At 32.3% G+C, this 15,156-nt stretch overlaps 1 protein-coding gene across 1 annotated transcript in view; it reads left to right on the top strand.

The window, feature by feature from the left end:
- LOC115876632 (synaptotagmin-7) overlaps positions 1 to 15,156 on the top strand; it is a 656,049-nt gene that overhangs the window by 13,398 nt on the left and 627,495 nt on the right. The gene's annotated exons all lie outside the window — the stretch shown is intronic.

Below are 15,156 nucleotides of genomic sequence, written 5' to 3' on the forward strand. Positions count from 1 at the left end.
CCTCTTTATAGGTTCTTTAATATTGGAAGAGGTGGAATCCATATTTTGAGCCATATTTATTTAATTAAAACTAATCCCAGCTACTTCAATATCAAAGTACCTAATAAAACTAAAGTAATAATTCAAAACAATTCAAACATAACCTAAAATAAAAGATCTCGCCGGCCGGCCCCGGTACTAGTAACCTAACTAGTGCCCGATTCCGAAAATTGGAACCACGAAAAACAATAAAGAATAAACAAAGATTATAATCTGTATAATCTGCGCTTGTATATTCATATAAAACTTGTTTATAATTGTTATTAATGTTATAAGCCAAATAAAATAAGTGTTTTATTTCAAAAAATAATTTATTTTAATAAAAGTATTTCTAAAATACGTATTTTTAACTAGTATTTCAAATACCTTTTCTAAAAGTATTTTGTAACTGATATCTCACATACTTTGCTTAGAATTATCTTGTAACTTGTATTTCAGATAATATTTATGAGATATCTTGTACATCTCTGGAATATGTAGGTACTTGTGCTTTTTCAATCATGAACATCTATTTTCCTCTATTTTCACAGTACGTTTTTGTAACTTCCAGTAAATATTTAGGAAAAGGAAAAAATAGGAACAAGTAAAACTGTAGTTTACAAAAATGTACAAGTACTTTTGTTGAGAGAAAGAAAACAATGTTTTTATCGTAAACGCTGATTTCTTTCCTGATACTACTCTGTTTTAATGTCCTTTACTGATCTTTTATTAACTTATACTAACTCTTCTTTATAACTTTGCAGCATTGCTAACACTATAAGGTAATTTATATGTAAATCAATGTTTAGATGCTTGTGATCGTGGTCTCCTCTTTGGTGTTTAGAACTTTTGCTGTATGTACGTATGTGTGTCCTTTGTGTTGTGTTCGTGGTATTGTCTTCAAGATTACGTCCCCTAGGTTTAAGAAATTAAAATTATAATCTGACCGATTAATTTTAAATGAATATAAAATGCTTATTTCGAATGTACGAAAAAACATATCAAATTTGTTTATTTTTTGAATTTGCGGAATACTAATAATTAATATACTAATTATGTTTTATTAATAATACTAATATTAATGCCATATATGTATACTCGTAATAATATAATATTTTTAGTTAAATTTATTTAATCTAGCGATGTGTTATTGAAATAATGGTTTAAAGATCATGCCCTGAAAAGAAACGTATTAATTTCTGTAAATATTTTTTATTAGTTTTAAAATATTATTGGAGCAGTTGATGTTAAATTAAATAGCTTAGGTACATATATCAAAGCCAGAAATACAAATACATAACAGATTGTTTAAAAATTTAATATATTCCAAGTTTTGGTTTGTTAAATATAATATTGAAACTACATATTTAACGAATAAGACATTTTTTCCTAAAAGAGTAAAATAATCTTTAAATAAATTAATATTAGTCAGCAACGATTGGAAACTTAATCTCATTTTAATAGTTTAAAGGCGAGCGGCTACTGCGAGCGTAACTAAATTAAGCTAAGAATATGAAAACAAACGGTAATTAAATGGGAACTCCATTAGGAACGATTTTCGCTCAGTATTCAGTATCAAGTTTTCGTATTGTATCTCTGCTATCATAGAACTAATCGCTGCGAAAAATTCGCTGGAACCTGTCACGAACTAAAACGAGCGAAACTAAACTACGATTCAAATCTTCGTTCATATATTTCCGTTTTGTTTCGCTCAAGTAGCCGCTGACGCCTTAAAAAGTATGGAAGCTGATTTTTACAAATCTTATCTTCGCTTAGTTTAGTTTCGCTCGCAGTGGCCGCCCGCCTTAATAGTTGCCAATCAGACTCGAAAATTAACAATGGAATATAATTACAAATTTATGTTTAACGTTATTTTTATTTATTAAATAAAATTTATAATTATTTTTTTTTAATTAAATAATTAAAGGAACTATACAGGGTGAGTCTTAAATAAGGGCAAATATTTTCAGGAGTTGTATATTTCGATCCCAGGAACAGGCCTATGAGATTTTTTTCGCCAAAAAAATCTGTTAAAAATCGTGCATTTCCTTTTTAATTTTCCTGTATATTTTTCGAAAACTTTTTAGAACTGCCTGTTCACCGCAAATTTTTCCACGGTATAATTTCTTAATCTCTGGTATTACCATAGTTACAGCCTTTCTCTATGGTTACGGCACTAAAAGGGATGCAAATACAGAAAAAATCCGGTGGCTCTCAAAATTTTTCCAAAAAAAATCATTTTTTTTTAAATTTGAAAATTAAATAGCTCGGTTATTTTAGACTTATTTGAAAAATGGTAAAGAGAAAATATGTTTCTTTTATCGAGATCTACCAGCCCTGAAAATTATATGCAGTTATTTAAGACACCCTGTATATTTTAGGGGAATATTATTAAACTTAAGACTTGATATTGTTTTATAGTCCTTTACAATATACAGGGTGTTTCAAACAACATGTGCCATCTCTCGTGGGGAGATTTCTCACGTAAACATAAGATTTTTTTTTCATATCAACATAGGTCTGATTCTGCTTTGTTTCCTAGCTACAGGGTGTTAAAGTCTTAATATTTTTTCAATTTATTATAATTTTCTTCAAAGTGCTTTTAGACTTTCAAATTTTGAGGGTAAAAGTTACTATAAATTCGACATATTTTAAGGCTAAAAAAGTGGCGCCTTGTTCACCAGGGACGTGTATATGGGTTATTAGTGGAATAGTTCTTCAAAGAAAGCAAGTCCGCCACTGATTTTTTTCTTTTGTTAGCGAAGTAGTGTAAGCAGTTTAATGCTGATTAAAAGTTATCTCTTGATATTTTATCGATTTCGGCCTCCTTGATGAGATAAACGCAATTTTTTTAATTTGCCTTGATCCAAGTCTAATAGCAACTTTTAAAAAAATGTAATATCAAAAGTTTTAAATAAGTACTCATTGATTCTTCATCAAAAAATATGAAAAAAGTTCCTATAAATATGAGTATGGAAATGCATAGTTTTAGAGTTACAGAATGTTAAAACTTTTTAAAATTAGTTTTTTTGTAAAATTATCTTAAAAACCATAATGTTTTTATTTGAAATTGCTGTAGGTTGGACTAATAGTAATAATATCTAATAGTAATAATATTTAATAATAAACTAGGTAAAATATATAATTTATTAATTTAATTTTTATTTTAATTTTATTATTTGTGATTCATAAAATTCCTTTTATCTCGTCAAGGAGGCCGAATTCGACAAAATGCCAAGAGATCACTTTTAAGGTTTGTTCTCACAGCGTGTTCCCAACATGTTTGTGACTTCTTCCAAACCGGTGTTAATGCGCAGATCTCAAATAATGCAGTTTCTGATCGATTTCAAACTGTCTGTGAGAACAGCGAATCCCCTACTCTTCTTTTTTGATCTAATAATACAACTAATTTTAACTGCTACGTAATACCGAATAAAGAAGAAAATGAACTGGGAATTAACCAGACATCTTTTAATGTTTTTGGTTTTGTTCTTTTTAATGTTTTAATGTTTTGTAATTTTGATTCTTGGGCCTGACCTGTTCCTCCATTAGCTCTTCTAGGTCTGTGTCTGTATCCGAAAATTCGGACGCCTCGGATTCTTCGGAAGATTCAAAATCGCTCATTTCTTTTCTTTATTTTTTGAAAAAAAAACACTAAACAAAAACAACACACCTTTTGTAGGTTCAGTTTACCAAATGTTTAGTTTACCAGTTTACCAATAATGGCGTTGGGTCGCAATACGCATGCGCCGGACACTTTACTTGCAAAAGATCCGCAAACATGTCTGACTGTCAGTTGCTGTCAGCTAACAATCAGAATTTTCTGTGTGAACAGCATACTGTTGGTTGGAAACCAATCAGAAATTTCTGTGCGAACGCGTTTTACACTATGGCGCATGATTATCTGTTGGAAATATGTTTCTTACAGCTGTGAGAACAAACCTTTAATTGGCATTAAACGGCCGACTCAATTTTGATATCAAAAGAGAAAAAAATCAGTTGCGCACATTTTTTTTTTGAAAATAATCCGTAAGTGATAACCAATATACACTGACCTGATGAATTTATCGACACTTTTTTAGCATTTTTACACTTATAGTAACTTTTACCCTCAAAATTTTATTCAAATCACTAAAAGTATTTGGAAGAAAATTATAATAAATCGAAAAATTATTAAGATTTTAACAGCCTGTAGCTACGAAGCAAAGCAGAAATTGGACCTATATTGATATGAAAAATAAATCTTGTTTTTACATGAGGAATCTCCCCACGAGAGATGGCACATGTTTTTTTGAAATACCCTGTATAGGTAATATTAAACAAGTGAGTGTCCATTATGTTCTCTCCCTAATTACATTAGGATGGTAATATACAAGTAGTATTAACTGCCCCTACTACAATACAGCATTGATTAGATTTAACCTCTACGTGTGTAGTTATGTAGTATGTTGTATTATTAATACATATCTCATATACAAGCCCTCGCGCAATGATACGTAATTATCTTATTTGTTCAGCCTTTATTATTTGTCTATCTACATTACCACAAGAATAAAGAACAACACTGTTTCTTATGAGTTAACTCGCGTGTATTGTACAATATTTTATCTACATCTGGCTATAAAAACACACAATGAATTTTAAAAATTATTGTACTTAACTATATACCTATCCTAAAAATCAATTACCTTAATCCCTTTGTTCAAATAACACCATGCATGGCAATGTCAATATGACAGTAAATAATATTGATGTCACTAGTTTAAAAATTGAGCGATTCGGAAAGTATTCCCTCTGACATTGAAGGAGAGACATTCAGAGCCATTTCTGGATTGCTTCCAGCAAGATCGAAACAGAAGTATGAATATACATACTCTAAGTATGAAAAATGGTGCACCAAAAAAAAGTACACAACTATGGAAATGAAAAGGTACTCATAACATATTTTTCCAATTTATCTGCTACTTATAACGAAGGCTTATAAGTAGCGGATTTTGCTCTTTGGGCTTTCTATTCAATGATACGTACTATGATATCTATTAAAATGAATATTTATGCTTCATCAGGCATTTACTTGAAAGATTGTTCAAACTGTGTCATTAACATTTATAATAAATAAGTTTTCATGTTTTTATAATTATTATCAATAGAACAGTTTATTTGTATTTAGTAGGTATTTAGTGCAAAATAAATGTTTTACAAAATATTTTTTTCTCTTTGGTAGTCATCTAAACAAGGAGTGCGGCAATGAAAATGCGTATAAATATCTTAAATAAAATGCTTATCTTAAAAAATGTGTTTATTTTTTTAAAGTTTGATGCTCTCTAACGGACAAACGAAGCACTTTTGTATAGAGTTAAATTGTGCCCAATGAACTTATTTTGATTCCAAATATACATAGTAGTTCTGTGCCCAAGGAATATTGGAAGACCTTGTATAAGTAGAAATTTTTGTTAGTAGTCTATCGCAAGTAAGTAGTGGATTTTCTAATAAAATAGTAGATATTATAAAAATCCTATAAAGAATTATTCTTTTAAACTGCCGAGAGTTATATTTTCCGATATCTAAAATCGCAATATCATATAAATATGATGTAATAACAAACCTAAGGGTGGAAGAATTTTGCTGTTATAAAAACTAACATTAACTTTTATCTCTAACTCGCAGACCATAATAAAATGCCGAAAAAGGTTTAGTCCAGTTCCAGTTCAGAATAATAGTTTATATTCGTTTTACTTCTGCAAATGTGAATGTGGAACAAAGGTGGGCAATTTCTGCTTGTACAGTGCCGGATACAAATTTTTGTTGCGTAAGTTCATCTGGATCGATACAATCCAGTTCACTGAGAATGGGGAGAATAAGAGTAAATTCCAGAATAATAATAAAATATGCTAGGTATATATTGTCTTTATGTGATCATATTATTAATTCTATTAATTCAGGCTATGGACCTCAGAAATCTTTAATGACTGTGTAAATTTAGGCATTTTATAAATAAGATGTATATACCATTATTTCGGTAATTTATTTAACCGGTTGTGGGAGTGGAGCTTGGTTCCTCCCTTTACGACAAGCAAGACAATTTTCTTTCTACTTTTTATTTTTTTTTGTCTACTTTCGATTTTTCGAAATTGGAAAAAATACACAGCTAAAGCTAGAACTCGGGCAAGAAAATATTATTTATTAATAATATACACTAAAGCTGTAAGAACTTTGTCATATGTATTTTGTCATTGAAATAAATTGACTTTAATAATACACAAATTATAATGAGAAAAGAGAAAGGGATAATCTCTCAATGGAAAATAAAAGAGGCTTTTCTAAGATGATCTAAAATATACTGGGTGTCCCAGAAATAAGTGTAAGTATTTTAACTGGTAGTATAGTTCCACCCCAGAAACACGCCTATGAGCTTTTTTTTGAAAATTGAAAAAATTGAAAAAAAAATTGAAAATTCGAAAAATCAAAATTTTTTGAAAAAAAATTAGGAAATCTTTTTAGTTTTTAGTTAAAAAACATAATTTGTTGATAATATGGCAATATAGGCATTAGATTAAATTTACAAGAAAGAAAATCCAGAAAAGATCCAGTGGTTCTCAAAATTTTAGCAAAAAATGACATACTCGATAAAAAGCCGAGCGAATTTTCTTCATACTTTGCAGGTAGCAAATTTATACGACGTTATCCGTTGCGTATTTGAGTGAAAAAATTTACGACCTACATCGACAATGCCTTGAAAAAAACTAAATCAAGCAAGCGATCAAGCGAATCGTTCGTCGCTTGCTACTTGCCATTCATCACTGAAAGAATATGTGCTCTGCGCACGCAACTTACTGCTTGGCGTTACGAGTACAACAAGCAACAAGCGACGGGCGAAAAACCGTATTTTTAAATACCAGCGATATTTCGCTCTATTCAAAAATCGAGTACTCGATTATTCAAATTAATCAGTTTTTCCCATCACTAGACATAGGACAAATGCGAGGGGTGTCTCACTATTGGAATTACATGTACATTTTCTTGGCAGTCGCTGGCAGTCATTGGCAGTCTTATGGCAGTCGCCTATAATAATTGGCAGTCATAGGCAGTCTTCTTCATAGTCATTGGTAGTCGCTTAGCAGTGGAAGGATATTTTGGCAGTACGTGTACATTTTTTACCCGAGTGGGACACCCCTCGGACAAATGAGTCTATGCATTTTTTATAAGACGCTTTGGCTTTTGCGATGTTATTAACTCAAGTAGAGTAACTCAAAATCGTATATTTAAAGTGAGACTCACCTGTAAGTCTTACTGAAGTATAGTGTTACTGAAAGACGGAAAAGCTTTGTTTGTGTTGCACGTTTCATTTTGCAAGTTGGATACATTCAAATGGGACAAATGAGTCTATGCATTTTTTATAAGAAAAGGTTTTTGCAAAGTTATTAACTCAAACAGAGTACCTAACTCAAAATCGTATATTTAATTATTAAGTCAGACTCACCTGTAAGTCATACTGAAAGACGGAAAAACTTTGTTTGTGCTGTACATTTCATTTTGCTAGTTGGATACATTCAGTCATTAATTATTCAGCTAAAATGAACAATAGTATTAATAACTGACCGCTTTCAATGAAAATGTGTAGTAACATTACCTTAATCCTTTAGCAACACTGAATCAGTTGCTCTGCTTTAGTGAGACGACCGGTCTGAACTATATTTATTACATACAAATGATTGGTTACCTATGTTTACTATTCCTTTGTTATTGATTTGTCTCTTTGACAGTGAACGCGCGAACTTTTAGTTTTCCATTTGGCACAAGGATATTAAGTTCAATGTTTGTTAGGAGTAATAGAATTGCACTGAACTAGAGCAACTAACTGCCTAAAGTATCCTAAAGTTGCGAAATTATTAGCTTAGCTTTAAGCTGAACTTGGCATTATTACTTGCATATTTAACGGTAGGAGTAATGAGATTGTGCATTCTCCATAACATTACCATACTGCAATTTTGCATATAGAAAGAAATTTTACTACTAGAGTTTCGTTTTTCTAAAATGGCATTTTCTTATGATTTAAAATTGTAATTCAATAAAATAATGTATTTATAATTAATAACTTTCTGTTTTTAGTATAAGGCAAACATTTTACCACAGAGAGTGTTTTATGATTATTTATGGTAAGAGAATGAGAGATTGTTCATCTCGACTATTTAATTTATTTTTATATATTTTTGTTGTCTATGGTCTTTTTTAATTTTTTTTTTGAACTTTTTATTTACGCCCCTCATACGCTTTTATTTACGTATCAATAAAATTTTACAATATGAAAATTGTAAATGAATATAATCATTTACGAGTTATAAAATATTAAATACTAGACCTTTAACCAGTGTGTGAGATGATCAAAATTTCAAAATTCAAAATTATTCATGATTAAAACATCAACAAAAAAGTCGTTTACCGCATATAGAGCTCTCTTCAGTAAGTATGATTTCAGAGCTTTGCGAAATACGGGAAAGAATGAAAGCGACTTGATATTCAAAGGCAGATGATTGCACATCTTTTTGACAGTATACAGTATTGTGCCTTTAACTAGTTCTGAGCTCGGGGTTGGCAGATAAAGATCTTGCTATTCCTAAGTGGATAGTTGTGAGGCGGCTTTTCGGGAATAGCAGATATTTATATGCTTGCAGATTAAGCAAACGGATTCAAAAATGAATAAAGAAGGAAGAGTCAGTATTTAGAAATTTTTAAAGAAATTCTGGCAGTGAGTTCTACTGTTCAGTCCCAATAAATATCGAACTGCTCTTTTGAAGTTTGAAAATACAATTAAATTTTGTTGCGCAGCAAGTACCCCTGAATGAAAGGACATAACGAAGATGTGACTCAAAAAGGGCATAATAGGTTATTTTAGAGGTTGATAATGTTACGTTTTTCGTCGGTTCCGTGTGGATAGAAAGTCACAATTTATTTAAACACTATTTATTTAACACTAATTAACAAAAATAATAACGATGAAAGACTTATAGAACTATTTACAAACGACTTATAACTAAGAATTTATTTTGAATTTTAGCGCGACAACTGTATATTTATAACTGCCCCCTGTAGGCCACCGCCGCCGGCTTTTATACCGACAGGTAAAGAACTCTAGAATTGTCCATAGATCGTTAGGTGCGTAGAGAAGGTTTTTCGAATGTTCTCGTATGTACTAGTCCATTCCAGTGGGACTCGATTCTTCTCGAACGAATGAATCATTGCGGTGTCTATGCGATGTTAAGGTCATCCGAGGGCGAGCCATATTGTGAGGTTAGGTCGAGTCCACACCGGCCCGCAACAATAAGTTAAGTTCCTTAGAAACTGATCTTAGTACAAAACAGGCAGCGCTTAGTTTCTTTGATAAAGCTTCGATGTGCAAGTCCCATTTTAACGAGTTGTCTACAACAAGTCCTAAGGTAGGTCAGAAGGACCTGAAGGCAGAAAGATCCACATCCATTTCAGCTGAGTCAATACCATAGGGTCCTCCCATTTGCCTCATCCGAATTCTGCGTCAGAACCACAGGCGTAGTCAACGGGTCCATATGTAGCACACCATCTTTCCTCGCACTTTCCTCCACAATAATTTCCACATTTTTCAGCCCAAGAGACTTACAGGCAGCAATAGCCTTCTTGTCAGAACAAATATTAATAGATTTGACCTCCCCCGGTATATTTACGGATATCGAGTCAGAGCAAGGTCGTAGACTTCGGATGTCAACAGTGTTTGATAAGATGTGTTTACAGCCTGTGGACGAAATACCTGATGCTGGCGACGATAATTTTAAGGATCTTGTAAATGAAATGGCAGTGACTATTTCAGTTCCTGGCACCAAAACACACATTTTGTAATTTTGATATCTCATAAATTATAAAAGCTTTTTTAATCTGTCTGCCTCACCATTTCTTACATCAAAATTATTTGTCAGATCTTTACTTCAATGCATTCTTAACATCGGCAGGTAAACAAAGCCGAGAAAATACTTTATTCAGGCGATGTAAGATCACTCCTGTCGACGCGTCTCTATTTTTAAAGAAGGTTAAGAGGAATATTACAAAAGTAAGAATAACGGGCGTCTCTTTATTTAAATTCAAAGAAAACACTGCAGGGCATTGGCAGAGCGCTACCGCAACATTCTTTTCTCTAGGTGATTTTTAGGAGCACGGAGCACGTATCTGAAAAACATATCAAAATATCAAATCTTATTTACTAAATGTAGTAGGTAGTACATAATATCATTTATTATGATATACACTGTGGTCAGAATTATAGAATTTTGAAAATGGAATGAAATTCTATAATTCAATTGTTGAATTGGAGAACGACCGAAAACAATCGAATACGTCAATAAATCCTGATTTATGTCATATTATTAATGTCATATTAATGTCACAAATCTTTTTTTTTATCTAAAAAAATAAAGAAGTTACAAGGGTAAGCCACTTTTAATAATTCAGTCTCAAAAATATATTCTTATAATTTCATTACTTTTATTACTCTATAAACAACAAAGTGCTTAATTTTCGAAAGGTGTAAAGTTTCAGTATACTTTATTTTAATAGGGGTTGTTTCAAAAGTTTAAATTAATACCTTTGTTTATTTCGCAAAATTGCTGGGGTTCGAAATATATGTTTATAAATAGATATTGATCTTTTGTCGTGGCTAATTAAAACTAGTTTGCAGACTTTCAGCAATAAAAATCGGAGCTTTGAGATATCGACAAATATTTTAAAAATCGCTACTTTGATATATGTACTTAATTAGAACAGCCGCTGATGTATTCATCAAAAGTTTCACATATAGGTACACATATTAACATTTTTCACTCACGTTTATTTTAATTTTTCAAATATTGTTTACTCGATTTTATTTAATCTAAAATACTGTATGATCGCAAAAAAACGGTGTCCAGTTGAGTTGGAAATATAATTTTACATATAAAATCAGCGATCTTCATTTTATAGCCATCGCTGACGCCTTTTTTCGATCATACTGTACCTATAATTTTCATCGGTATAATTTTTTTAAAACTGTTTGTTTTTATTACACAATTGAAATTACATACAAATTGAAATTATTATCACCACATACCCATGAATAACATTGTTTTTTAACCGACCATACCAACAGGTATGGTAGTCTATTAAGATCGGCAAAAAACAGTTTTATAATTTCACTCAAAATGAGTTATTTGGGTCATAAATGACCTAAATACAAAATATTTTCATGGTGTCTGTCCGTCCCTCCGTCTGTCCGTCTGCCCGTCTGTCCGTCTGTCCGTCTGTCCGTCTGTCCGTTTGTCCGTCTGCCCGTCTGCCCGTCTGCCCGTCTGCCCGTCTGCCCGTCTGCCCGTCTGCCCGTCTGCCCGTCTGTCCGTCTGCCCGTCTGCCCGTCTGCCCGTCTGCCCGTCTGCCCGTCTGCCCGTCTGCCCGTCTGCCCGTCTGTCCGTCTGTCCGTCTGCCCGTCTGCCCGTCTGTCCGTCTGTCCGTCTGTCCGTCTGTCCGTCTGTCCGTCTGTCCGTCTGTCCGTCTGTCCGTCTGTCCGTCTGTCCGTCTGTCCGTCTGTCCGTCTGTCCGTCTGTCCGTCTGTCCGTCTGTCCGTCTGTCCGTCTGTCCGTCTGTCCGTCTGTCCGTCTGTCCGTCTGTCCGTCTGTCCGTCTGTCCGTCGGTCCGTCTGTCTGTAACACGATAACTCAAAAACGGCTAAACCGATTTTAACCAAATTTGGCACAAAAATACTGTGGCACCCGAGAATCTGGCCATTAGTTTTTGGATGGTTGGGGTGGGGGGTTGGTAAGGGGGTATGGGTATGGGAGGGGGTTAAAAATTTATAAAAATCGTAACTCCAAAATTACAGTAGTGTAGTATTCGAAACGCAGTTTTTAATTTAAGATTAGGAATAATTAACTCATCATATTACCATATTCACATTATTAATAATTTGCAACAAAATTTGTCATAACATCAAAATCAGTCAAAGTCGCAGTTTTTGAGATAAAAAAAATGGAAGAATTCCTTTACTTTGAAACTAAAAGAACTGCCTACCAACTTTATATTAACATATTTTAGTATGGGCGGCTATACGTGCCTCCCGGCGCCAATTTTTTTTATATCATCACTAATCAACATGGTTTCCTGGAATGTTTCTATTCTAGATAACACAAGGTTTTTTAAATGTTCACTAATTATATTTTTTTACTAGCAATACCAATTCAACTTTTAGTTACGTAATCGGATTCATTTAAATTCATTGTTGCCAACCATGGACATATTCTGGAATGAAAACTGGAATTTAAATTTCCCGCTGGGGATTCAGGTGGTAGCTCTGCTGTAAAAAATATCAAGTTGCCACATTTATTTATTTATTGTACATTGTCACTCGTTTTGAGACTTTAGTTTTATATTACGAGTTTTTGGTATAAATGAATTGTGATATGATACTTTAAGCTTTAAAATTTATACTAGATCTTGCAGTCGAACATTGTTCTTTTTAGAACCTCTTTTGCTGCAAAGTGTACAAGATAGCTTAATAGCCAATGCTCAACAACGCAACCTTCAAAATATACACCTTTTAAATTGGCGTATTTGAAAATATCATGCAAACATAAAATTTTCTATTACTACTAAATTCCAAAGAAAATTGTACGAAATGTTTAACAACTATCTATTTAGGTTTTCGCTGCATACGGCTACTTAGAATAATTATACCATTAGTAATTCTGGTTATACGTATATCAAGACTAGACCGAGCAAAGTAGATTGCGATCTCACAATCGTGTCTACGAAAGCTATTTAAAAGTCGGACCACTTTAGAAAAAGCTCTGCACAGCTGGGTACTCGGTTAGCGATAAATGGCTTTACACTTAGCAGGTTAAAATGCGCCGCGAAAATCGATATTTCTCGCTAGGCCGGCTTTCTATAATGTATCGTTTTGCTTGATTAATTTCTTTTGAAGAGGTTTATTTTATTAACAAAGATTGGAATTAAGAAAGCGTTATTACTTATAGGCCAGTAAGCGAGGGTTTTAGGGTCTGAATTTTGAACACCTGCACCGATTGACATGAAATTTTAACAGTGAATAGAGATATATGTAGGAAACAAAAGTTACATAGAAGCGATGTGTGTTTTTACCCTGAGGGTGAGTGCCACCTCTTCTCGGGTGTGAAAAGTAACTCATCCATTTTAATTGCAAAAATCAACATGAATTATAAGCAAAAATTGTTCTATAACGTTTTTTCAGAAAATTAATTTTCCTAGTTTTTAGGATTGAAAATGTAGATTTTTCATCTAAAAACTGCATATTTTTCTGCCATATTTTATAAATAACTCGAAAACCTTGCGTTTTATCGCAAAACTCATATAAAGCAAAAATGAAGCTTTTGGAATAGCTAAACGATTAATTTTTTGTTGGTTACCGTGGGTGTAATAATAGCCGAGTTATCACTCTGTAAATGTGATTTTTTTTTTCGAAAACTAAATTGCAACTTATTACCATAAAATAATGACGAAAGAACATATTTTTCGAAGAAAATGAATATAACTGTTTTTAAAGTGCTTGAAAAGACCTTTTAAACTCTTTTTTAAAAAAAGTTCGTAGCTCAAATCTCGCGGAGTTATGATAAAAATAATATGGACGCCTCATTTTTTCGGAAAAAAATTAAAAACAAAATCTATGAATAAAATAATAAAAATAAAAACTGAGAGTAATACATCTACAGTTGACTATATTAAGGTACTAACAATGGGCTCTGCAAGTTCGAGCGGTTTAGAATACTTAAATTTGGAAAAAAGTTTAAAATAATGAAAAATATTTAGTTATTTATTTTTTTAAAAATTTAATTTTTTGACATATCTCAAAAACTAAGCAAGATACGTAAAAATGCAACAGAATAGAATTGAAGGTCTTCTTTGCAATATTTTTGCTCTCTTCCAATTTTTCTGTGGATTTCTTTATTTCGTAGATATTACGTTTTTTAGATTGACTTGCGTGTAATGATCACCTTCTTTGAGCCCTTAAAACCCAAAAATCTCGTAAAAATGGAGGGTTCAAGACTGTTGAACTATAGAGGTTAATTTGTAGCTCGTGTAATTTCCTACAAATTGATAGTTTTTATTTTTATGATTTTAGTCATAGATTTTGTTGTTAATTTTGTTCCGAAAAAATGAGATGATCATTTTATTTTTATCATAACTCCGCGAGTTTTTGAGTTACGAACTGGAAAAAAACTTCAAAAAAGTATTTAAAAGGTCGTTTTAAGCACTTTAAAAACGGTCATATTCATTTTCTTTGAAAAATGTGTTCTTTCGTCATTATTTTACGGTAAGAAGTTGCAATTTAGTTTTCGAAAAACAAGAGATCAACTTTACAGAGTGATAACTCGGCTATTATTTCAATTACGGTAGTCAACGAAAAACGAATCATTTAGTTATTCCAAAAGATTCATTTTTGCTTTATATGAGTTTTGCGATAAAACGCAAGGTTTTCGAGTTATTTACAAAAAATGGCAAAAAATATGCAGTTCTTAGATGAAAAATAAACATTTTCAATCCTAAATATCTCGGAAAATATTAATTTTCTGAAAAAAATGTTATAAAACATTTTTTGCTTAGAATTCATCCCTTTTTGATTTTTGCAATTAAAATGGGTGATTTATTTTTCACCCCTGAGAAGGGGTGGCACTCACTCCCAGGGTGAAAGCACACATTGCTACTCTGTAACTTTTGTTTCTTATGTATATCTCTATTCACTGTTAAAATTTCACGTCAATCGGTGCGGGTGTCAAGAATTCCGTGGTAATACCCTATTTTTATCCTCGCTTAACTGCTCTATTAATGCAGTTTTTGAAAGATATGATGACAATATTTAGCACGTATTAAAAAAATGTAAAATTGTAAACTATAGAGGTGGACGAAGATTGAACGAGTCGTTCATTTGAACGAGTATTAAAAATGAATCTTGAGATTCGATTCATCGCTTAGAATACGGTTCGTTCCATTGAATCGTGGCCAGAGCGAATCCATAAAATTTAAACGATCAAGGGATAATAAAGGGTAGAAATTGAATCCGATCACAATGCGACTCGTTCGTTTCTACGGTTCGTCATTCAAAGAATCGTGAAAATT

The sequence above is a fragment of the Sitophilus oryzae genome, unplaced genomic scaffold (genome assembly GCF_002938485.1).
Source record: "Sitophilus oryzae breed Bouriz unplaced genomic scaffold, Soryzae_2.0 scaffold_1059_pilon_pilon, whole genome shotgun sequence".
Lineage (NCBI taxonomy): Eukaryota > Metazoa > Arthropoda > Insecta > Coleoptera > Curculionidae > Sitophilus > Sitophilus oryzae.